Source organism: Pempheris klunzingeri, chromosome 24 (assembly GCF_042242105.1).
Source record: "Pempheris klunzingeri isolate RE-2024b chromosome 24, fPemKlu1.hap1, whole genome shotgun sequence".
In the NCBI taxonomy this organism is placed as follows: domain Eukaryota; kingdom Metazoa; phylum Chordata; class Actinopteri; order Acropomatiformes; family Pempheridae; genus Pempheris; species Pempheris klunzingeri.
The window spans coordinates 11767477-11785843 of record NC_092035.1 but is presented as its reverse complement, the minus strand read 5'-3'; the positions used below and the strand labels follow the sequence as shown (position 1 = coordinate 11785843).

The window sequence follows — 18367 nt, the reverse complement described above, 5'->3', positions numbered from 1 at the left end:
AAAAGCTTACAGCACCTGGTATTCCCAGGCGGTCTCCCATCCAAGTACTAACCAGGCCCGACCCTGTTTGGCTTCCGAGATCGGACGAGATCAGGCTTGTTCAGGGTGGTGTGGCCGTAAGCGAGAGTGTCACTCACAAAGAGGCTTTTTATAGATGCTGACCTGTAGAAAAAGCAGTGAATGAACTTCACCAAAACAGGAGTTCAAAGGTCAAACGTCTTGTCCGTCTCCTGTGAAGCAGCAGCACCTTCTGCTGTCTGCAAAAGCTTACAGCACCTGGTATTCCCAGGCGGTCTCCCATGCAAGTACTAACCAGGCCCGACCCTGCTTGGCTTCCGAGATCGGACGAGATCGGGCTTGTTCAGGGTGGTATGGCCGTAAGCGAGAGTGTCCCTCACAAAGAGGCTTTTTATAGATGCTGACCTGTAGTTTGGGACAGCACTCTTCAGTAATAGGTCTTTTGTTAAAGTTGCTAAATTGGTCCCTTTTACAGTGAGGAGGCTGGGGCTGTTATTTTGAGAGTGTAGGAGAAAACAAGGATATCGTTAAAACAACAAATGTGTTCCCCAAAAAGGAGGAGAGTGTGGTTACTTTTGTTTAATGTTTGACTATTAAGGGCACCAAATGTGTCAGTTTCTCATTGATACTGACTGAAAAGGCCTGTTTGTCGTTTGGCATAGTTGGAGGTTGAGTGTGTGTAATGTTAGCTTCATGTGCTTTGTATGTCAGTGTAGTCCAGCAGAGAACAGCATAGGCTTGTCAGTAATGGATGCAAACACTGAATAGGACCATGAAAAACTTTTGTTGTGAAGTCCAGAGACAGCGCCCTCTGCTGTCTGCAAAAGACAAGAGAAAAAGCTTACAGCACCTGGTATTCCCAGGCGGTCTCCCATCCAAGTACTAACCAGGCCCGACCCTGTTTGGCTTCCGAGATCGGACGAGATCGGGCTTGTTCAGGGTGGTGTGGCCGTAAGCGAGAGTGTCCCTCACAAAGAGGCTTTTTATAGATGCTGACCTGTAGAAAAAGCAGTGAATGAACTTCACCAAAACAGGAGTTCAAAGGTCAAACGTCTTGTCCGTCTCCTGTGAAGCAGCAGCACCTTCTGCTGTCTGCAAAAGAGAAGAGACAAAGCTTACAGCACCTGGTATTCCCAGGCGGTCTCCCATGCAAGTACTAACCAGGCCCGACCCTGCTTGGCTTCCGAGATCGGACGAGATCGGGCTTGTTCAGGGTGGTATGGCCGTAAGCGAGAGTGTCCCTCACAAAGAGGCTTTTTATAGATGCTGACCTGTAGAAAAAGCAGTGAATGAACTTCACCAAAACAGGAGTTCAAAGGTCAAACGTCTTGTCCGTCTCCTGTGAAGCAGCAGCACCTTCTGCTGTCTGCAAAAGCTTACAGCACCTGGTATTCCCAGGCGGTCTCCCATGCAAGTACTAACCAGGCCCGACCCTGCTTGGCTTCCGAGATCGGACGAGATCGGGCTTGTTCAGGGTGGTATGGCCGTAAGCGAGAGTGTCACTCACAAAGAGGCTTTTTATAGATGCTGACCTGTAGTTTGGGACAGCACTCTTCAGTAATAGGTCTTTTGTTAAAGTTGCTAAATTGGTCCCTTTTACAGTGAGGAGGCTGGGGCTGTTATTTTGAGAGTGTAGGAGAAAACAAGGATATCGTTAAAACAACAAATGTGTTCCCCAAAAAGGAGGAGAGTGTGGTTACTTTTGTTTAATGTTTGACTATTAAGGGCACCAAATGTGTCAGTTTCTCATTGATACTGACTGAAAAGGCCTGTTTGTCGTTTGGCATAGTTGGAGGTTGAGTGTGTGTAATGTTAGCTTCATGTGCTTTGTATGTCAGTGTAGTCCAGCAGAGAACAGCATAGGCTTGTCAGTAATGGATGCAAACACTGAATAGGACCATGAAAAACTTTTGTTGTGAAGTCCAGAGACAGCGCCCTCTGCTGTCTGCAAAAGACAAGAGAAAAAGCTTACAGCACCTGGTATTCCCAGGCGGTCTCCCATCCAAGTACTAACCAGGCCCGACCCTGTTTGGCTTCCGAGATCGGACGAGATCGGGCTTGTTCAGGGTGGTGTGGCCGTAAGCGAGAGTGTCACTCACAAAGAGGCTTTTTATAGATGCTGACCTGTAGAAAAAGCAGTGAATGAACTTCACCAAAACAGGAGTTCAAAGGTCAAACGTCTTGTCCGTCTCCTGTGAAGCAGCAGCACCTTCTGCTGTCTGCAAAAGCTTACAGCACCTGGTATTCCCAGGCGGTCTCCCATGCAAGTACTAACCAGGCCCGACCCTGCTTGGCTTCCGAGATCGGACGAGATCGGGCTTGTTCAGGGTGGTATGGCCGTAAGCGAGAGTGTCCCTCACAAAGAGGCTTTTTATAGATGCTGACCTGTAGAAAAAGCAGTGAATGAACTTCACCAAAACAGGAGTTCAAAGGTCAAACGTCTTGTCCGTCTCCTGTGAAGCAGCAGCACCTTCTGCTGTCTGCAAAAGAGAAGAGAAAAAGCTTACAGCACCTGGTATTCCCAGGCGGTCTCCCATGCAAGTACTAACCAGGCCCGACCCTGCTTGGCTTCCGAGATCGGACGAGATCGGGCTTGTTCAGGGTGGTATGGCCGTAAGCGAGAGTGTCACTCACAAAGAGGCTTTTTATAGATGCTGACCTGTAGTTTGGGACAGCACTCTTCAGTAATAGGTCTTTTGTTAAAGTTGCTAAATTGGTCCCTTTTACAGTGAGGAGGCTGGGGCTGTTATTTTGAGAGTGTAGGAGAAAACAAGGATATCGTTAAAACAACAAATGTGTTCCCCAAAAAGGAGGAGAGTGTGGTTACTTTTGTTTAATGTTTGACTATTAAGGGCACCAAATGTGTCAGTTTCTCATTGATACTGACTGAAAAGGCCTGTTTGTCGTTTGGCATAGTTGGAGGTTGAGTGTGTGTAATGTTAGCTTCATGTGCTTTGTATGTCAGTGTAGTCCAGCAGAGAACAGCATAGGCTTGTCAGTAATGGATGCAAACACTGAATAGGACCATGAAAAACTTTTGTTGTGAAGTCCAGAGACAGCGCCCTCTGCTGTCTGCAAAAGACAAGAGAAAAAGCTTACAGCACCTGGTATTCCCAGGCGGTCTCCCATCCAAGTACTAACCAGGCCCGACCCTGTTTGGCTTCCGAGATCGGACGAGATCGGGCTTGTTCAGGGTGGTGTGGCCGTAAGCGAGAGTGTCCCTCACAAAGAGGCTTTTTATAGATGCTGACCTGTAGAAAAAGCAGTGAATGAACTTCACCAAAACAGGAGTTCAAAGGTCAAACGTCTTGTCCGTCTCCTGTGAAGCAGCAGCACCTTCTGCTGTCTGCAAAAGAGAAGAGACAAAGCTTACAGCACCTGGTATTCCCAGGCGGTCTCCCATGCAAGTACTAACCAGGCCCGACCCTGCTTGGCTTCCGAGATCGGACGAGATCGGGCTTGTTCAGGGTGGTATGGCCGTAAGCGAGAGTGTCCCTCACAAAGAGGCTTTTTATAGATGCTGACCTGTAGAAAAAGCAGTGAATGAACTTCACCAAAACAGGAGTTCAAAGGTCAAACGTCTTGTCCGTCTCCTGTGAAGCAGCAGCACCTTCTGCTGTCTGCAAAAGCTTACAGCACCTGGTATTCCCAGGCGGTCTCCCATGCAAGTACTAACCAGGCCCGACCCTGCTTGGCTTCCGAGATCGGACGAGATCGGGCTTGTTCAGGGTGGTATGGCCGTAAGCGAGAGTGTCCCTCACAAAGAGGCTTTTTATAGATGCTGACCTGTAGAAAAAGCAGTGAATGAACTTCAGCAAAACAGGAGTTCAAAGGTCAAACGTCTTGTCCGTCTCCTGTGAAGCAGCAGCACCTTCTGCTGTCTGCAAAAGAGAAGAGAAAAAGCTTACAGCACCTGGTATTCCCAGGCGGTCTCCCATGCAAGTACTAACCAGGCCCGACCCTGCTTGGCTTCCGAGATCGGACGAGATCGGGCTTGTTCAGGGTGGTATGGCCGTAAGCGAGAGTGTCACTCACAAAGAGGCTTTTTATAGATGCTGACCTGTAGTTTGGGACAGCACTCTTCAGTAATAGGTCTTTTGTTAAAGTTGCTAAATTGGTCCCTTTTACAGTGAGGAGGCTGGGGCTGTTATTTTGAGAGTGTAGGAGAAAACAAGGATATCGTTAAAACAACAAATGTGTTCCCCAAAAAGGAGGAGAGTGTGGTTACTTTTGTTTAATGTTTGACTATTAAGGGCACCAAATGTGTCAGTTTCTCATTGATACTGACTGAAAAGGCCTGTTTGTCGTTTGGCATAGTTGGAGGTTGAGTGTGTGTAATGTTAGCTTCATGTGCTTTGTATGTCAGTGTAGTCCAGCAGAGAACAGCATAGGCTTGTCAGTAATGGATGCAAACACTGAATAGGACCATGAAAAACTTTTGTTGTGAAGTCCAGAGACAGCGCCCTCTGCTGTCTGCAAAAGACAAGAGAAAAAGCTTACAGCACCTGGTATTCCCAGGCGGTCTCCCATCCAAGTACTAACCAGGCCCGACCCTGTTTGGCTTCCGAGATCGGACGAGATCGGGCTTGTTCAGGGTGGTGTGGCCGTAAGCGAGAGTGTCACTCACAAAGAGGCTTTTTATAGATGCTGACCTGTAGAAAAAGCAGTGAATGAACTTCACCAAAACAGGAGTTCAAAGGTCAAACGTCTTGTCCGTCTCCTGTGAAGCAGCAGCACCTTCTGCTGTCTGCAAAAGCTTACAGCACCTGGTATTCCCAGGCGGTCTCCCATGCAAGTACTAACCAGGCCCGACCCTGCTTGGCTTCCGAGATCGGACGAGATCGGGCTTGTTCAGGGTGGTATGGCCGTAAGCGAGAGTGTCCCTCACAAAGAGGCTTTTTATAGATGCTGACCTGTAGAAAAAGCAGTGAATGAACTTCACCAAAACAGGAGTTCAAAGGTCAAACGTCTTGTCCGTCTCCTGTGAAGCAGCAGCACCTTCTGCTGTCTGCAAAAGAGAAGAGAAAAAGCTTACAGCACCTGGTATTCCCAGGCGGTCTCCCATGCAAGTACTAACCAGGCCCGACCCTGCTTGGCTTCCGAGATCGGACGAGATCGGGCTTGTTCAGGGTGGTATGGCCGTAAGCGAGAGTGTCACTCACAAAGAGGCTTTTTATAGATGCTGACCTGTAGTTTGGGACAGCACTCTTCAGTAATAGGTCTTTTGTTAAAGTTGCTAAATTGGTCCCTTTTACAGTGAGGAGGCTGGGGCTGTTATTTTGAGAGTGTAGGAGAAAACAAGGATATCGTTAAAACAACAAATGTGTTCCCCAAAAAGGAGGAGAGTGTGGTTACTTTTGTTTAATGTTTGACTATTAAGGGCACCAAATGTGTCAGTTTCTCATTGATACTGACTGAAAAGGCCTGTTTGTCGTTTGGCATAGTTGGAGGTTGAGTGTGTGTAATGTTAGCTTCATGTGCTTTGTATGTCAGTGTAGTCCAGCAGAGAACAGCATAGGCTTGTCAGTAATGGATGCAAACACTGAATAGGACCATGAAAAACTTTTGTTGTGAAGTCCAGAGACAGCGCCCTCTGCTGTCTGCAAAAGACAAGAGAAAAAGCTTACAGCACCTGGTATTCCCAGGCGGTCTCCCATCCAAGTACTAACCAGGCCCGACCCTGTTTGGCTTCCGAGATCGGACGAGATCGGGCTTGTTCAGGGTGGTGTGGCCGTAAGCGAGAGTGTCCCTCACAAAGAGGCTTTTTATAGATGCTGACCTGTAGAAAAAGCAGTGAATGAACTTCACCAAAACAGGAGTTCAAAGGTCAAACGTCTTGTCCGTCTCCTGTGAAGCAGCAGCACCTTCTGCTGTCTGCAAAAGAGAAGAGACAAAGCTTACAGCACCTGGTATTCCCAGGCGGTCTCCCATGCAAGTACTAACCAGGCCCGACCCTGCTTGGCTTCCGAGATCGGACGAGATCGGGCTTGTTCAGGGTGGTATGGCCGTAAGCGAGAGTGTCCCTCACAAAGAGGCTTTTTATAGATGCTGACCTGTAGAAAAAGCAGTGAATGAACTTCACCAAAACAGGAGTTCAAAGGTCAAACGTCTTGTCCGTCTCCTGTGAAGCAGCAGCACCTTCTGCTGTCTGCAAAAGCTTACAGCACCTGGTATTCCCAGGCGGTCTCCCATGCAAGTACTAACCAGGCCCGACCCTGCTTGGCTTCCGAGATCGGACGAGATCGGGCTTGTTCAGGGTGGTATGGCCGTAAGCGAGAGTGTCCCTCACAAAGAGGCTTTTTATAGATGCTGACCTGTAGAAAAAGCAGTGAATGAACTTCACCAAAACAGGAGTTCAAAGGTCAAACGTCTTGTCCGTCTCCTGTGAAGCAGCAGCACCTTCTGCTGTCTGCAAAAGAGAAGAGAAAAAGCTTACAGCACCTGGTATTCCCAGGCGGTCTCCCATGCAAGTACTAACCAGGCCCGACCCTGCTTGGCTTCCGAGATCGGACGAGATCGGGCTTGTTCAGGGTGGTATGGCCGTAAGCGAGAGTGTCACTCACAAAGAGGCTTTTTATAGATGCTGACCTGTAGTTTGGGACAGCACTCTTCAGTAATAGGTCTTTTGTTAAAGTTGCTAAATTGGTCCCTTTTACAGTGAGGAGGCTGGGGCTGTTATTTTGAGAGTGTAGGAGAAAACAAGGATATCGTTAAAACAACAAATGTGTTCCCCAAAAAGGAGGAGAGTGTGGTTACTTTTGTTTAATGTTTGACTATTAAGGGCACCAAATGTGTCAGTTTCTCATTGATACTGACTGAAAAGGCCTGTTTGTCGTTTGGCATAGTTGGAGGTTGAGTGTGTGTAATGTTAGCTTCATGTGCTTTGTATGTCAGTGTAGTCCAGCAGAGAACAGCATAGGCTTGTCAGTAATGGATGCAAACACTGAATAGGACCATGAAAAACTTTTGTTGTGAAGTCCAGAGACAGCGCCCTCTGCTGTCTGCAAAAGACAAGAGAAAAAGCTTACAGCACCTGGTATTCCCAGGCGGTCTCCCATCCAAGTACTAACCAGGCCCGACCCTGTTTGGCTTCCGAGATCGGACGAGATCGGGCTTGTTCAGGGTGGTGTGGCCGTAAGCGAGAGTGTCACTCACAAAGAGGCTTTTTATAGATGCTGACCTGTAGAAAAAGCAGTGAATGAACTTCACCAAAACAGGAGTTCAAAGGTCAAACGTCTTGTCCGTCTCCTGTGAAGCAGCAGCACCTTCTGCTGTCTGCAAAAGCTTACAGCACCTGGTATTCCCAGGCGGTCTCCCATGCAAGTACTAACCAGGCCCGACCCTGCTTGGCTTCCGAGATCGGACGAGATCGGGCTTGTTCAGGGTGGTATGGCCGTAAGCGAGAGTGTCCCTCACAAAGAGGCTTTTTATAGATGCTGACCTGTAGAAAAAGCAGTGAATGAACTTCACCAAAACAGGAGTTCAAAGGTCAAACGTCTTGTCCGTCTCCTGTGAAGCAGCAGCACCTTCTGCTGTCTGCAAAAGAGAAGAGAAAAAGCTTACAGCACCTGGTATTCCCAGGCGGTCTCCCATGCAAGTACTAACCAGGCCCGACCCTGCTTGGCTTCCGAGATCGGACGAGATCGGGCTTGTTCAGGGTGGTATGGCCGTAAGCGAGAGTGTCACTCACAAAGAGGCTTTTTATAGATGCTGACCTGTAGTTTGGGACAGCACTCTTCAGTAATAGGTCTTTTGTTAAAGTTGCTAAATTGGTCCCTTTTACAGTGAGGAGGCTGGGGCTGTTATTTTGAGAGTGTAGGAGAAAACAAGGATATCGTTAAAACAACAAATGTGTTCCCCAAAAAGGAGGAGAGTGTGGTTACTTTTGTTTAATGTTTGACTATTAAGGGCACCAAATGTGTCAGTTTCTCATTGATACTGACTGAAAAGGCCTGTTTGTCGTTTGGCATAGTTGGAGGTTGAGTGTGTGTAATGTTAGCTTCATGTGCTTTGTATGTCAGTGTAGTCCAGCAGAGAACAGCATAGGCTTGTCAGTAATGGATGCAAACACTGAATAGGACCATGAAAAACTTTTGTTGTGAAGTCCAGAGACAGCGCCCTCTGCTGTCTGCAAAAGACAAGAGAAAAAGCTTACAGCACCTGGTATTCCCAGGCGGTCTCCCATCCAAGTACTAACCAGGCCCGACCCTGTTTGGCTTCCGAGATCGGACGAGATCGGGCTTGTTCAGGGTGGTGTGGCCGTAAGCGAGAGTGTCCCTCACAAAGAGGCTTTTTATAGATGCTGACCTGTAGAAAAAGCAGTGAATGAACTTCACCAAAACAGGAGTTCAAAGGTCAAACGTCTTGTCCGTCTCCTGTGAAGCAGCAGCACCTTCTGCTGTCTGCAAAAGAGAAGAGACAAAGCTTACAGCACCTGGTATTCCCAGGCGGTCTCCCATGCAAGTACTAACCAGGCCCGACCCTGCTTGGCTTCCGAGATCGGACGAGATCGGGCTTGTTCAGGGTGGTATGGCCGTAAGCGAGAGTGTCCCTCACAAAGAGGCTTTTTATAGATGCTGACCTGTAGAAAAAGCAGTGAATGAACTTCACCAAAACAGGAGTTCAAAGGTCAAACGTCTTGTCCGTCTCCTGTGAAGCAGCAGCACCTTCTGCTGTCTGCAAAAGCTTACAGCACCTGGTATTCCCAGGCGGTCTCCCATGCAAGTACTAACCAGGCCCGACCCTGCTTGGCTTCCGAGATCGGACGAGATCGGGCTTGTTCAGGGTGGTATGGCCGTAAGCGAGAGTGTCCCTCACAAAGAGGCTTTTTATAGATGCTGACCTGTAGAAAAAGCAGTGAATGAACTTCACCAAAACAGGAGTTCAAAGGTCAAACGTCTTGTCCGTCTCCTGTGAAGCAGCAGCACCTTCTGCTGTCTGCAAAAGAGAAGAGAAAAAGCTTACAGCACCTGGTATTCCCAGGCGGTCTCCCATGCAAGTACTAACCAGGCCCGACCCTGCTTGGCTTCCGAGATCGGACGAGATCGGGCTTGTTCAGGGTGGTATGGCCGTAAGCGAGAGTGTCACTCACAAAGAGGCTTTTTATAGATGCTGACCTGTAGTTTGGGACAGCACTCTTCAGTAATAGGTCTTTTGTTAAAGTTGCTAAATTGGTCCCTTTTACAGTGAGGAGGCTGGGGCTGTTATTTTGAGAGTGTAGGAGAAAACAAGGATATCGTTAAAACAACAAATGTGTTCCCCAAAAAGGAGGAGAGTGTGGTTACTTTTGTTTAATGTTTGACTATTAAGGGCACCAAATGTGTCAGTTTCTCATTGATACTGACTGAAAAGGCCTGTTTGTCGTTTGGCATAGTTGGAGGTTGAGTGTGTGTAATGTTAGCTTCATGTGCTTTGTATGTCAGTGTAGTCCAGCAGAGAACAGCATAGGCTTGTCAGTAATGGATGCAAACACTGAATAGGACCATGAAAAACTTTTGTTGTGAAGTCCAGAGACAGCGCCCTCTGCTGTCTGCAAAAGACAAGAGAAAAAGCTTACAGCACCTGGTATTCCCAGGCGGTCTCCCATCCAAGTACTAACCAGGCCCGACCCTGTTTGGCTTCCGAGATCGGACGAGATCGGGCTTGTTCAGGGTGGTGTGGCCGTAAGCGAGAGTGTCACTCACAAAGAGGCTTTTTATAGATGCTGACCTGTAGAAAAAGCAGTGAATGAACTTCACCAAAACAGGAGTTCAAAGGTCAAACGTCTTGTCCGTCTCCTGTGAAGCAGCAGCACCTTCTGCTGTCTGCAAAAGCTTACAGCACCTGGTATTCCCAGGCGGTCTCCCATGCAAGTACTAACCAGGCCCGACCCTGCTTGGCTTCCGAGATCGGACGAGATCGGGCTTGTTCAGGGTGGTATGGCCGTAAGCGAGAGTGTCCCTCACAAAGAGGCTTTTTATAGATGCTGACCTGTAGAAAAAGCAGTGAATGAACTTCACCAAAACAGGAGTTCAAAGGTCAAACGTCTTGTCCGTCTCCTGTGAAGCAGCAGCACCTTCTGCTGTCTGCAAAAGAGAAGAGAAAAAGCTTACAGCACCTGGTATTCCCAGGCGGTCTCCCATGCAAGTACTAACCAGGCCCGACCCTGCTTGGCTTCCGAGATCGGACGAGATCGGGCTTGTTCAGGGTGGTATGGCCGTAAGCGAGAGTGTCACTCACAAAGAGGCTTTTTATAGATGCTGACCTGTAGTTTGGGACAGCACTCTTCAGTAATAGGTCTTTTGTTAAAGTTGCTAAATTGGTCCCTTTTACAGTGAGGAGGCTGGGGCTGTTATTTTGAGAGTGTAGGAGAAAACAAGGATATCGTTAAAACAACAAATGTGTTCCCCAAAAAGGAGGAGAGTGTGGTTACTTTTGTTTAATGTTTGACTATTAAGGGCACCAAATGTGTCAGTTTCTCATTGATACTGACTGAAAAGGCCTGTTTGTCGTTTGGCATAGTTGGAGGTTGAGTGTGTGTAATGTTAGCTTCATGTGCTTTGTATGTCAGTGTAGTCCAGCAGAGAACAGCATAGGCTTGTCAGTAATGGATGCAAACACTGAATAGGACCATGAAAAACTTTTGTTGTGAAGTCCAGAGACAGCGCCCTCTGCTGTCTGCAAAAGACAAGAGAAAAAGCTTACAGAACCTGGTATTCCCAGGCGGTCTCCCATCCAAGTACTAACCAGGCCCGACCCTGTTTGGCTTCCGAGATCGGACGAGATCGGGCTTGTTCAGGGTGGTGTGGCCGTAAGCGAGAGTGTCCCTCACAAAGAGGCTTTTTATAGATGCTGACCTGTAGAAAAAGCAGTGAATGAACTTCACCAAAACAGGAGTTCAAAGGTCAAACGTCTTGTCCGTCTCCTGTGAAGCAGCAGCACCTTCTGCTGTCTGCAAAAGCTTACAGCACCTGGTATTCCCAGGCGGTCTCCCATGCAAGTACTAACCAGGCCCGACCCTGCTTGGCTTCCGAGATCGGACGAGATCGGGCTTGTTCAGGGTGGTATGGCCGTAAGCGAGAGTGTCACTCACAAAGAGGCTTTTTATAGATGCTGACCTGTAGTTTGGGACAGCACTCTTCAGTAATAGGTCTTTTGTTAAAGTTGCTAAATTGGTCCCTTTTACAGTGAGGAGGCTGGGGCTGTTATTTTGAGAGTGTAGGAGAAAACAAGGATATCGTTAAAACAACAAATGTGTTCCCCAAAAAGGAGGAGAGTGTGGTTACTTTTGTTTAATGTTTGACTATTAAGGGCACCAAATGTGTCAGTTTCTCATTGATACTGACTGAAAAGGCCTGTTTGTCGTTTGGCATAGTTGGAGGTTGAGTGTGTGTAATGTTAGCTTCATGTGCTTTGTATGTCAGTGTAGTCCAGCAGAGAACAGCATAGGCTTGTCAGTAATGGATGCAAACACTGAATAGGACCATGAAAAACTTTTGTTGTGAAGTCCAGAGACAGCGCCCTCTGCTGTCTGCAAAAGACAAGAGAAAAAGCTTACAGCACCTGGTATTCCCAGGCGGTCTCCCATCCAAGTACTAACCAGGCCCAACCCTGTTTGGCTTCCGAGATCGGACGAGATCGGGCTTGTTCAGGGTGGTGTGGCCGTAAGCGAGAGTGTCCCTCACAAAGAGGCTTTTTATAGATGCTGACCTGTAGAAAAAGCAGTGAATGAACTTCACCAAAACAGGAGTTCAAAGGTCAAACGTCTTGTCCGTCTCCTGTGAAGCAGCAGCACCTTCTGCTGTCTGCAAAAGAGAAGAGACAAAGCTTACAGCACCTGGTATTCCCAGGCGGTCTCCCATGCAAGTACTAACCAGGCCCGACCCTGCTTGGCTTCCGAGATCGGACGAGATCGGGCTTGTTCAGGGTGGTATGGCCGTAAGCGAGAGTGTCCCTCACAAAGAGGCTTTTTATAGATGCTGACCTGTAGAAAAAGCAGTGAATGAACTTCACCAAAACAGGAGTTCAAAGGTCAAACGTCTTGTCCGTCTCCTGTGAAGCAGCAGCACCTTCTGCTGTCTGCAAAAGCTTACAGCACCTGGTATTCCCAGGCGGTCTCCCAGGCGGTCTCCCATGCAAGTACTAACCAGGCCCGACCCTGCTTGGCTTCCGAGATCGGACGAGATCGGGCTTGTTCAGGGTGGTATGGCCGTAAGCGAGAGTGTCCCTCACAAAGAGGCTTTTTATAGATGCTGACCTGTAGTTTGGGACAGCACTCTTCAGTAATAGGTCTTTTGTTAAAGTTGCTAAATTGGTCCCTTTTACAGTGAGGAGGCTGGGGCTGTTATTTTGAGAGTGTAGGAGAAAACAAGGATATCGTTAAAACAACAAATGTGTTCCCCAAAAAGGAGGAGAGTGTGGTTACTTTTGTTTAATGTTTGACTATTAAGGGCACCAAATGTGTCAGTTTCTCATTGATACTGACTGAAAAGGCCTGTTTGTCGTTTGGCATAGTTGGAGGTTGAGTGTGTGTAATGTTAGCTTCATGTGCTTTGTATGTCAGTGTAGTCCAGCAGAGAACAGCATAGGCTTGTCAGTAATGGATGCAAACACTGAATAGGACCATGAAAAACTTTTGTTGTGAAGTCCAGAGACAGCGCCCTCTGCTGTCTGCAAAAGACAAGAGAAAAAGCTTACAGCACCTGGTATTCCCAGGCGGTCTCCCATCCAAGTACTAACCAGGCCCGACCCTGTTTGGCTTCCGAGATCGGACGAGATCGGGCTTGTTCAGGGTGGTGTGGCCGTAAGCGAGAGTGTCCCTCACAAAGAGGCTTTTTATAGATGCTGACCTGTAGAAAAAGCAGTGAATGAACTTCACCAAAACAGGAGTTCAAAGGTCAAACGTCTTGTCCGTCTCCTGTGAAGCAGCAGCACCTTCTGCTGTCTGCAAAAGCTTACAGCACCTGGTATTCCCAGGCGGTCTCCCATCCAAGTACTAACCAGGCCCGACCCTGTTTGGCTTCCGAGATCGGACGAGATCGGGCTTGTTCAGGGTGGTATGGCCGTAAGCGAGAGTGTCCCTCACAAAGAGGCTTTTTATAGATGCTGACCTGTAGAAAAAGCAGTGAATGAACTTCACCAAAACAGGAGTTCAAAGGTCAAACGTCTTGTCCGTCTCCTGTGAAGCAGCAGCACCTTCTGCTGTCTGCAAAAGAGAAGAGAAAAAGCTTACAGCACCTGGTATTCCCAGGCGGTCTCCCATGCAAGTACTAACCAGGCCCGACCCTGCTTGGCTTCCGAGATCGGACGAGATCGGGCTTGTTCAGGGTGGTATGGCCGTAAGCGAGAGTGTCACTCACAAAGAGGCTTTTTATAGATGCTGACCTGTAGTTTGGGACAGCACTCTTCAGTAATAGGTCTTTTGTTAAAGTTGCTAAATTGGTCCCTTTTACAGTGAGGAGGCTGGGGCTGTTATTTTGAGAGTGTAGGAGAAAACAAGGATATCGTTAAAACAACAAATGTGTTCCCCAAAAAGGAGGAGAGTGTGGTTACTTTTGTTTAATGTTTGACTATTAAGGGCACCAAATGTGTCAGTTTCTCATTGATACTGACTGAAAAGGCCTGTTTGTCGTTTGGCATAGTTGGAGGTTGAGTGTGTGTAATGTTAGCTTCATGTGCTTTGTATGTCAGTGTAGTCCAGCAGAGAACAGCATAGGCTTGTCAGTAATGGATGCAAACACTGAATAGGACCATGAAAAACTTTTGTTGTGAAGTCCAGAGACAGCGCCCTCTGCTGTCTGCAAAAGACAAGAGAAAAAGCTTACAGCACCTGGTATTCCCAGGCGGTCTCCCATCCAAGTACTAACCAGGCCCGACCCTGTTTGGCTTCCGAGATCGGACGAGATCGGGCTTGTTCAGGGTGGTGTGGCCGTAAGCGAGAGTGTCACTCACAAAGAGGCTTTTTATAGATGCTGACCTGTAGAAAAAGCAGTGAATGAACTTCACCAAAACAGGAGTTCAAAGGTCAAACGTCTTGTCCGTCTCCTGTGAAGCAGCAGCACCTTCTGCTGTCTGCAAAAGCTTACAGCACCTGGTATTCCCAGGCGGTCTCCCATGCAAGTACTAACCAGGCCCGACCCTGCTTGGCTTCCGAGATCGGACGAGATCGGGCTTGTTCAGGGTGGTATGGCCGTAAGCGAGAGTGTCACTCACAAAGAGGCTTTTTATAGATGCTGACCTGTAGTTTGGGACAGCACTCTTCAGTAATAGGTCTTTTGTTAAAGTTGCTAAATTGGTCCCTTTTACAGTGAGGAGGCTGGGGCTGTTATTTTGAGAGTGTAGGAGAAAACAAGGATATCGTTAAAACAACAAATGTGTTCCCCAAAAAGGAGGAGAGTGTGGTTACTTTTGTTTAATGTTTGACTATTAAGGGCACCAAATGTGTCAGTTTCTCATTGATACTGACTGAAAAGGCCTGTTTGTCGTTTGGCATAGTTGGAGGTTGAGTGTGTGTAATGTTAGCTTCATGTGCTTTGTATGTCAGTGTAGTCCAGCAGAGAACAGCATAGGCTTGTCAGTAATGGATGCAAACACTGAATAGGACCATGAAAAACTTTTGTTGTGAAGTCCAGAGACAGCGCCCTCTGCTGTCTGCAAAAGACAAGAGAAAAAGCTTACAGCACCTGGTATTCCCAGGCGGTCTCCCATCCAAGTACTAACCAGGCCCGACCCTGTTTGGCTTCCGAGATCGGACGAGATCGGGCTTGTTCAGGGTGGTGTGGCCGTAAGCGAGAGTGTCCCTCACAAAGAGGCTTTTTATAGATGCTGACCTGTAGAAAAAGCAGTGAATGAACTTCACCAAAACAGGAGTTCAAAGGTCAAACGTCTTGTCCGTCTCCTGTGAAGCAGCAGCACCTTCTGCTGTCTGCAAAAGCTTACAGCACCTGGTATTCCCAGGCGGTCTCCCATCCAAGTACTAACCAGGCCCGACCCTGTTTGGCTTCCGAGATCGGACGAGATCGGGCTTGTTCAGGGTGGTATGGCCGTAAGCGAGAGTGTCCCTCACAAAGAGGCTTTTTATAGATGCTGACCTGTAGAAAAAGCAGTGAATGAACTTCACCAAAACAGGAGTTCAAAGGTCAAACGTCTTGTCCGTCTCCTGTGAAGCAGCAGCACCTTCTGCTGTCTGCAAAAGAGAAGAGAAAAAGCTTACAGCACCTGGTATTCCCAGGCGGTCTCCCATGCAAGTACTAACCAGGCCCGACCCTGCTTGGCTTCCGAGATCGGACGAGATCGGGCTTGTTCAGGGTGGTATGGCCGTAAGCGAGAGTGTCACTCACAAAGAGGCTTTTTATAGATGCTGACCTGTAGTTTGGGACAGCACTCTTCAGTAATAGGTCTTTTGTTAAAGTTGCTAAATTGGTCCCTTTTACAGTGAGGAGGCTGGGGCTGTTATTTTGAGAGTGTAGGAGAAAACAAGGATATCGTTAAAACAACAAATGTGTTCCCCAAAAAGGAGGAGAGTGTGGTTACTTTTGTTTAATGTTTGACTATTAAGGGCACCAAATGTGTCAGTTTCTCATTGATACTGACTGAAAAGGCCTGTTTGTCGTTTGGCATAGTTGGAGGTTGAGTGTGTGTAATGTTAGCTTCATGTGCTTTGTATGTCAGTGTAGTCCAGCAGAGAACAGCATAGGCTTGTCAGTAATGGATGCAAACACTGAATAGGACCATGAAAAACTTTTGTTGTGAAGTCCAGAGACAGCGCCCTCTGCTGTCTGCAAAAGACAAGAGAAAAAGCTTACAGCACCTGGTATTCCCAGGCGGTCTCCCATCCAAGTACTAACCAGGCCCGACCCTGTTTGGCTTCCGAGATCGGACGAGATCGGGCTTGTTCAGGGTGGTGTGGCCGTAAGCGAGAGTGTCCCTCACAAAGAGGCTTTTTATAGATGCTGACCTGTAGAAAAAGCAGTGAATGAACTTCACCAAAACAGGAGTTCAAAGGTCAAACGTCTTGTCCGTCTCCTGTGAAGCAGCAGCACCTTCTGCTGTCTGCAAAAGAGAAGAGAAAAAGCTTACAGCACCTGGTATTCCCAGGCGGTCTCCCATGCAAGTACTAACCAGGCCCGACCCTGCTTGGCTTCCGAGATCGGACGAGATCGGGCTTGTTCAGGGTGGTATGGCCGTAAGCGAGAGTGTCACTCACAAAGAGGCTTTTTATAGATGCTGACCTGTAGTTTGGGACAGCACTCTTCAGTAATAGGTCTTTTGTTAAAGTTGCTAAATTGGTCCCTTTTACAGTGAGGAGGCTGGGGCTGTTATTTTGAGAGTGTAGGAGAAAACAAGGATATCGTTAAAACAACAAATGTGTTCCCCAAAAAGGAGGAGAGTGTGGTTACTTTTGTTTAATGTTTGACTATTAAGGGCACCAAATGTGTCAGTTTCTCATTGATACTGACTGAAAAGGCCTGTTTGTCGTTTGGCATAGTTGGAGGTTGAGTGTGTGTAATGTTAGCTTCATGTGCTTTGTATGTCAGTGTAGTCCAGCAGAGAACAGCATAGGCTTGTCAGTAATGGATGCAAACACTGAATAGGACCATGAAAAACTTTTGTTGTGAAGTCCAGAGACAGCGCCCTCTGCTGTCTGCAAAAGACAAGAGAAAAAGCTTACAGCACCTGGTATTCCCAGGCGGTCTCCCATCCAAGTACTAACCAGGCCCGACCCTGTTTGGCTTCCGAGATCGGACGAGATCGGGCTTGTTCAGGGTGGTGTGGCCGTAAGCGAGAGTGTCCCTCACAAAGAGGCTTTTTATAGATGCTGACCTGTAGAAAAAGCAGTGAATGAACTTCACCAAAACAGGAGTTCAAAGGTCAAACGTCTTGTCCGTCTCCTGTGAAGCAGCAGCACCTTCTGCTGTCTGCAAAAGCTTACAGCACCTGGTATTCCCAGGCGGTCTCCCATCCAAGTACTAACCAGGCCCGACCCTGTTTGGCTTCCGAGATCGGACGAGATCGGGCTTGTTCAGGGTGGTATGGCCGTAAGCGAGAGTGTCCCTCACAAAGAGGCTTTTTATAGATGCTGACCTGTAGAAAAAGCAGTGAATGAACTTCACCAAAACAGGAGTTCAAAGGTCAAACGTCTTGTCCGTCTCCTGTGAAGCAGCAGCACCTTCTGCTGTCTGCAAAAGAGAAGAGAAAAAGCTTACAGCACCTGGTATTCCCAGGCGGTCTCCCATGCAAGTACTAACCAGGCCCGACCCTGCTTGGCTTCCGAGATCGGACGAGATCGGGCTTGTTCAGGGTGGTATGGCCGTAAGCGAGAGTGTCACTCACAAAGAGGCTTTTTATAGATGCTGACCTGTAGTTTGGGACAGCACTCTTCAGTAATAGGTCTTTTGTTAAAGTTGCTAAATTGGTCCCTTTTACAGTGAGGAGGCTGGGGCTGTTATTTTGAGAGTGTAGGAGAAAACAAGGATATCGTTAAAACAACAAATGTGTTCCCCAAAAAGGAGGAGAGTGTGGTTACTTTTGTTTAATGTTTGACTATTAAGGGCACCAAATGTGTCAGTTTCTCATTGATACTGACTGAAAAGGCCTGTTTGTCGTTTGGCATAGTTGGAGGTTGAGTGTGTGTAATGTTAGCTTCATGTGCTTTGTATGTCAGTGTAGTCCAGCAGAGAACAGCATAGGCTTGTCAGTAATGGATGCAAACACTGAATAGGACCATGAAAAACTTTTGTTGTGAAGTCCAGAGACAGCGCCCTCTGCTGTCTGCAAAAGACAAGAGAAAAAGCTTACAGCACCTGGTATTCCCAGGCGGTCTCCCATCCAAGTACTAACCAGGCCCGACCCTGTTTGGCTTCCGAGATCGGACGAGATCGGGCTTGTTCAGGGTGGTGTGGCCGTAAGCGAGAGTGTCCCTCACAAAGAGGCTTTTTATAGATGCTGACCTGTAGAAAAAGCAGTGAATGAACTTCACCAAAACAGGAGTTCAAAGGTCAAACGTCTTGTCCGTCTCCTGTGAAGCAGCAGCACCTTCTGCTGTCTGCAAAAGAGAAGAGAAAAAGCTTACAGCACCTGGTATTCCCAGGCGGTCTCCCATGCAAGTACTAACCAGGCCCGACCCTGCTTGGCTTCCGAGATCGGACGAGATCGGGCTTGTTCAGGGTGGTATGGCCGTAAGCGAGAGTGTCACTCACAAAGAGGCTTTTTATAGATGCTGACCTGTAGTTTGGGACAGCACTCTTCAGTAATAGGTCTTTTGTTAAAGTTGCTAAATTGGTCCCTTTTACAGTGAGGAGGCTGGGGCTGTTATTTTGAGAGTGTAGGAGAAAACAAGGATATCGTTAAAACAACAAATGTGTTCCCCAAA

General features: G+C 47.8%; 48 non-coding genes and 1 pseudogene across 48 annotated transcripts; all 49 read right to left on the bottom strand.

Moving 5' to 3' along the window:
* Positions 1 to 3: 3 nt before the first annotated feature.
* Positions 4 to 122, bottom strand: LOC139224091 (5S ribosomal RNA). Its single transcript, XR_011586183.1, has one exon. It is a non-coding gene; the product is annotated as a 5S ribosomal RNA (ribosomal RNA).
* Positions 123 to 264: 142 nt separating this feature from the next.
* LOC139224338 (5S ribosomal RNA) lies at positions 265 to 383 on the bottom strand. Its single transcript, XR_011586391.1, has one exon. It is a non-coding gene; the product is annotated as a 5S ribosomal RNA (ribosomal RNA).
* Positions 384 to 856: 473 nt separating this feature from the next.
* LOC139224660 (5S ribosomal RNA) lies at positions 857 to 975 on the bottom strand. Its single transcript, XR_011586691.1, has one exon. It is a non-coding gene; the product is annotated as a 5S ribosomal RNA (ribosomal RNA).
* A 155-nt stretch (positions 976 to 1130) lies between these two features.
* LOC139224337 (5S ribosomal RNA) lies at positions 1131 to 1249 on the bottom strand. Its single transcript, XR_011586390.1, has one exon. It is a non-coding gene; the product is annotated as a 5S ribosomal RNA (ribosomal RNA).
* A 142-nt stretch (positions 1250 to 1391) lies between these two features.
* LOC139224335 (5S ribosomal RNA) lies at positions 1392 to 1510 on the bottom strand. The gene has a single exon (XR_011586388.1). It is a non-coding gene; the product is annotated as a 5S ribosomal RNA (ribosomal RNA).
* A 473-nt stretch (positions 1511 to 1983) lies between these two features.
* On the bottom strand, positions 1984 to 2102 carry LOC139224659 (5S ribosomal RNA). Its single transcript, XR_011586690.1, has one exon. It is a non-coding gene; the product is annotated as a 5S ribosomal RNA (ribosomal RNA).
* Positions 2103 to 2244: 142 nt separating this feature from the next.
* LOC139224333 (5S ribosomal RNA) lies at positions 2245 to 2363 on the bottom strand. Its single transcript, XR_011586387.1, has one exon. It is a non-coding gene; the product is annotated as a 5S ribosomal RNA (ribosomal RNA).
* Positions 2364 to 2518: 155 nt separating this feature from the next.
* On the bottom strand, positions 2519 to 2637 carry LOC139224332 (5S ribosomal RNA). The gene has a single exon (XR_011586386.1). It is a non-coding gene; the product is annotated as a 5S ribosomal RNA (ribosomal RNA).
* Positions 2638 to 3110: 473 nt separating this feature from the next.
* LOC139224657 (5S ribosomal RNA) lies at positions 3111 to 3229 on the bottom strand. The gene has a single exon (XR_011586688.1). It is a non-coding gene; the product is annotated as a 5S ribosomal RNA (ribosomal RNA).
* A 155-nt stretch (positions 3230 to 3384) lies between these two features.
* Positions 3385 to 3503, bottom strand: LOC139224331 (5S ribosomal RNA). Its single transcript, XR_011586385.1, has one exon. It is a non-coding gene; the product is annotated as a 5S ribosomal RNA (ribosomal RNA).
* A 142-nt stretch (positions 3504 to 3645) lies between these two features.
* LOC139224330 (5S ribosomal RNA) lies at positions 3646 to 3764 on the bottom strand. Its single transcript, XR_011586384.1, has one exon. It is a non-coding gene; the product is annotated as a 5S ribosomal RNA (ribosomal RNA).
* Positions 3765 to 3919: 155 nt separating this feature from the next.
* On the bottom strand, positions 3920 to 4038 carry LOC139224329 (5S ribosomal RNA). The gene has a single exon (XR_011586383.1). It is a non-coding gene; the product is annotated as a 5S ribosomal RNA (ribosomal RNA).
* Positions 4039 to 4511: 473 nt separating this feature from the next.
* On the bottom strand, positions 4512 to 4630 carry LOC139224655 (5S ribosomal RNA). Its single transcript, XR_011586687.1, has one exon. It is a non-coding gene; the product is annotated as a 5S ribosomal RNA (ribosomal RNA).
* Positions 4631 to 4772: 142 nt separating this feature from the next.
* LOC139224328 (5S ribosomal RNA) lies at positions 4773 to 4891 on the bottom strand. The gene has a single exon (XR_011586382.1). It is a non-coding gene; the product is annotated as a 5S ribosomal RNA (ribosomal RNA).
* A 155-nt stretch (positions 4892 to 5046) lies between these two features.
* Positions 5047 to 5165, bottom strand: LOC139224327 (5S ribosomal RNA). Its single transcript, XR_011586381.1, has one exon. It is a non-coding gene; the product is annotated as a 5S ribosomal RNA (ribosomal RNA).
* Positions 5166 to 5638: 473 nt separating this feature from the next.
* On the bottom strand, positions 5639 to 5757 carry LOC139224654 (5S ribosomal RNA). The gene has a single exon (XR_011586686.1). It is a non-coding gene; the product is annotated as a 5S ribosomal RNA (ribosomal RNA).
* A 155-nt stretch (positions 5758 to 5912) lies between these two features.
* On the bottom strand, positions 5913 to 6031 carry LOC139224326 (5S ribosomal RNA). Its single transcript, XR_011586380.1, has one exon. It is a non-coding gene; the product is annotated as a 5S ribosomal RNA (ribosomal RNA).
* A 142-nt stretch (positions 6032 to 6173) lies between these two features.
* On the bottom strand, positions 6174 to 6292 carry LOC139224325 (5S ribosomal RNA). Its single transcript, XR_011586379.1, has one exon. It is a non-coding gene; the product is annotated as a 5S ribosomal RNA (ribosomal RNA).
* A 155-nt stretch (positions 6293 to 6447) lies between these two features.
* On the bottom strand, positions 6448 to 6566 carry LOC139224323 (5S ribosomal RNA). Its single transcript, XR_011586377.1, has one exon. It is a non-coding gene; the product is annotated as a 5S ribosomal RNA (ribosomal RNA).
* A 473-nt stretch (positions 6567 to 7039) lies between these two features.
* On the bottom strand, positions 7040 to 7158 carry LOC139224653 (5S ribosomal RNA). Its single transcript, XR_011586685.1, has one exon. It is a non-coding gene; the product is annotated as a 5S ribosomal RNA (ribosomal RNA).
* Positions 7159 to 7300: 142 nt separating this feature from the next.
* LOC139224322 (5S ribosomal RNA) lies at positions 7301 to 7419 on the bottom strand. The gene has a single exon (XR_011586376.1). It is a non-coding gene; the product is annotated as a 5S ribosomal RNA (ribosomal RNA).
* Positions 7420 to 7574: 155 nt separating this feature from the next.
* On the bottom strand, positions 7575 to 7693 carry LOC139224321 (5S ribosomal RNA). Its single transcript, XR_011586375.1, has one exon. It is a non-coding gene; the product is annotated as a 5S ribosomal RNA (ribosomal RNA).
* A 473-nt stretch (positions 7694 to 8166) lies between these two features.
* LOC139224652 (5S ribosomal RNA) lies at positions 8167 to 8285 on the bottom strand. The gene has a single exon (XR_011586684.1). It is a non-coding gene; the product is annotated as a 5S ribosomal RNA (ribosomal RNA).
* Positions 8286 to 8440: 155 nt separating this feature from the next.
* LOC139224320 (5S ribosomal RNA) lies at positions 8441 to 8559 on the bottom strand. Its single transcript, XR_011586374.1, has one exon. It is a non-coding gene; the product is annotated as a 5S ribosomal RNA (ribosomal RNA).
* Positions 8560 to 8701: 142 nt separating this feature from the next.
* On the bottom strand, positions 8702 to 8820 carry LOC139224319 (5S ribosomal RNA). Its single transcript, XR_011586373.1, has one exon. It is a non-coding gene; the product is annotated as a 5S ribosomal RNA (ribosomal RNA).
* Positions 8821 to 8975: 155 nt separating this feature from the next.
* Positions 8976 to 9094, bottom strand: LOC139224317 (5S ribosomal RNA). Its single transcript, XR_011586372.1, has one exon. It is a non-coding gene; the product is annotated as a 5S ribosomal RNA (ribosomal RNA).
* A 473-nt stretch (positions 9095 to 9567) lies between these two features.
* Positions 9568 to 9686, bottom strand: LOC139224651 (5S ribosomal RNA). The gene has a single exon (XR_011586683.1). It is a non-coding gene; the product is annotated as a 5S ribosomal RNA (ribosomal RNA).
* Positions 9687 to 9828: 142 nt separating this feature from the next.
* LOC139224316 (5S ribosomal RNA) lies at positions 9829 to 9947 on the bottom strand. Its single transcript, XR_011586371.1, has one exon. It is a non-coding gene; the product is annotated as a 5S ribosomal RNA (ribosomal RNA).
* Positions 9948 to 10102: 155 nt separating this feature from the next.
* LOC139224315 (5S ribosomal RNA) lies at positions 10103 to 10221 on the bottom strand. Its single transcript, XR_011586370.1, has one exon. It is a non-coding gene; the product is annotated as a 5S ribosomal RNA (ribosomal RNA).
* A 473-nt stretch (positions 10222 to 10694) lies between these two features.
* On the bottom strand, positions 10695 to 10813 carry LOC139224128 (5S ribosomal RNA). Its single transcript, XR_011586217.1, has one exon. It is a non-coding gene; the product is annotated as a 5S ribosomal RNA (ribosomal RNA).
* A 142-nt stretch (positions 10814 to 10955) lies between these two features.
* LOC139224314 (5S ribosomal RNA) lies at positions 10956 to 11074 on the bottom strand. Its single transcript, XR_011586369.1, has one exon. It is a non-coding gene; the product is annotated as a 5S ribosomal RNA (ribosomal RNA).
* Positions 11075 to 11547: 473 nt separating this feature from the next.
* LOC139224597 (5S ribosomal RNA) lies at positions 11548 to 11666 on the bottom strand. The gene has a single exon (XR_011586632.1). It is a non-coding gene; the product is annotated as a 5S ribosomal RNA (ribosomal RNA).
* Positions 11667 to 11821: 155 nt separating this feature from the next.
* LOC139224313 (5S ribosomal RNA) lies at positions 11822 to 11940 on the bottom strand. The gene has a single exon (XR_011586368.1). It is a non-coding gene; the product is annotated as a 5S ribosomal RNA (ribosomal RNA).
* Positions 11941 to 12082: 142 nt separating this feature from the next.
* LOC139224149 (5S ribosomal RNA) lies at positions 12083 to 12213 on the bottom strand (annotated as a pseudogene).
* A 473-nt stretch (positions 12214 to 12686) lies between these two features.
* Positions 12687 to 12805, bottom strand: LOC139224650 (5S ribosomal RNA). Its single transcript, XR_011586682.1, has one exon. It is a non-coding gene; the product is annotated as a 5S ribosomal RNA (ribosomal RNA).
* A 142-nt stretch (positions 12806 to 12947) lies between these two features.
* Positions 12948 to 13066, bottom strand: LOC139224175 (5S ribosomal RNA). The gene has a single exon (XR_011586238.1). It is a non-coding gene; the product is annotated as a 5S ribosomal RNA (ribosomal RNA).
* Positions 13067 to 13221: 155 nt separating this feature from the next.
* Positions 13222 to 13340, bottom strand: LOC139224311 (5S ribosomal RNA). Its single transcript, XR_011586366.1, has one exon. It is a non-coding gene; the product is annotated as a 5S ribosomal RNA (ribosomal RNA).
* Positions 13341 to 13813: 473 nt separating this feature from the next.
* On the bottom strand, positions 13814 to 13932 carry LOC139224649 (5S ribosomal RNA). Its single transcript, XR_011586681.1, has one exon. It is a non-coding gene; the product is annotated as a 5S ribosomal RNA (ribosomal RNA).
* Positions 13933 to 14074: 142 nt separating this feature from the next.
* On the bottom strand, positions 14075 to 14193 carry LOC139224310 (5S ribosomal RNA). Its single transcript, XR_011586365.1, has one exon. It is a non-coding gene; the product is annotated as a 5S ribosomal RNA (ribosomal RNA).
* Positions 14194 to 14666: 473 nt separating this feature from the next.
* On the bottom strand, positions 14667 to 14785 carry LOC139224648 (5S ribosomal RNA). The gene has a single exon (XR_011586680.1). It is a non-coding gene; the product is annotated as a 5S ribosomal RNA (ribosomal RNA).
* Positions 14786 to 14927: 142 nt separating this feature from the next.
* LOC139224170 (5S ribosomal RNA) lies at positions 14928 to 15046 on the bottom strand. The gene has a single exon (XR_011586233.1). It is a non-coding gene; the product is annotated as a 5S ribosomal RNA (ribosomal RNA).
* A 155-nt stretch (positions 15047 to 15201) lies between these two features.
* On the bottom strand, positions 15202 to 15320 carry LOC139224309 (5S ribosomal RNA). The gene has a single exon (XR_011586364.1). It is a non-coding gene; the product is annotated as a 5S ribosomal RNA (ribosomal RNA).
* A 473-nt stretch (positions 15321 to 15793) lies between these two features.
* Positions 15794 to 15912, bottom strand: LOC139224647 (5S ribosomal RNA). The gene has a single exon (XR_011586679.1). It is a non-coding gene; the product is annotated as a 5S ribosomal RNA (ribosomal RNA).
* Positions 15913 to 16067: 155 nt separating this feature from the next.
* On the bottom strand, positions 16068 to 16186 carry LOC139224308 (5S ribosomal RNA). Its single transcript, XR_011586363.1, has one exon. It is a non-coding gene; the product is annotated as a 5S ribosomal RNA (ribosomal RNA).
* Positions 16187 to 16659: 473 nt separating this feature from the next.
* Positions 16660 to 16778, bottom strand: LOC139224645 (5S ribosomal RNA). The gene has a single exon (XR_011586677.1). It is a non-coding gene; the product is annotated as a 5S ribosomal RNA (ribosomal RNA).
* A 142-nt stretch (positions 16779 to 16920) lies between these two features.
* LOC139224158 (5S ribosomal RNA) lies at positions 16921 to 17039 on the bottom strand. The gene has a single exon (XR_011586232.1). It is a non-coding gene; the product is annotated as a 5S ribosomal RNA (ribosomal RNA).
* A 155-nt stretch (positions 17040 to 17194) lies between these two features.
* On the bottom strand, positions 17195 to 17313 carry LOC139224307 (5S ribosomal RNA). The gene has a single exon (XR_011586362.1). It is a non-coding gene; the product is annotated as a 5S ribosomal RNA (ribosomal RNA).
* A 473-nt stretch (positions 17314 to 17786) lies between these two features.
* Positions 17787 to 17905, bottom strand: LOC139224644 (5S ribosomal RNA). The gene has a single exon (XR_011586676.1). It is a non-coding gene; the product is annotated as a 5S ribosomal RNA (ribosomal RNA).
* A 155-nt stretch (positions 17906 to 18060) lies between these two features.
* On the bottom strand, positions 18061 to 18179 carry LOC139224306 (5S ribosomal RNA). Its single transcript, XR_011586361.1, has one exon. It is a non-coding gene; the product is annotated as a 5S ribosomal RNA (ribosomal RNA).
* Between the last annotated feature and the right edge of the window lie 188 nt (positions 18180 to 18367).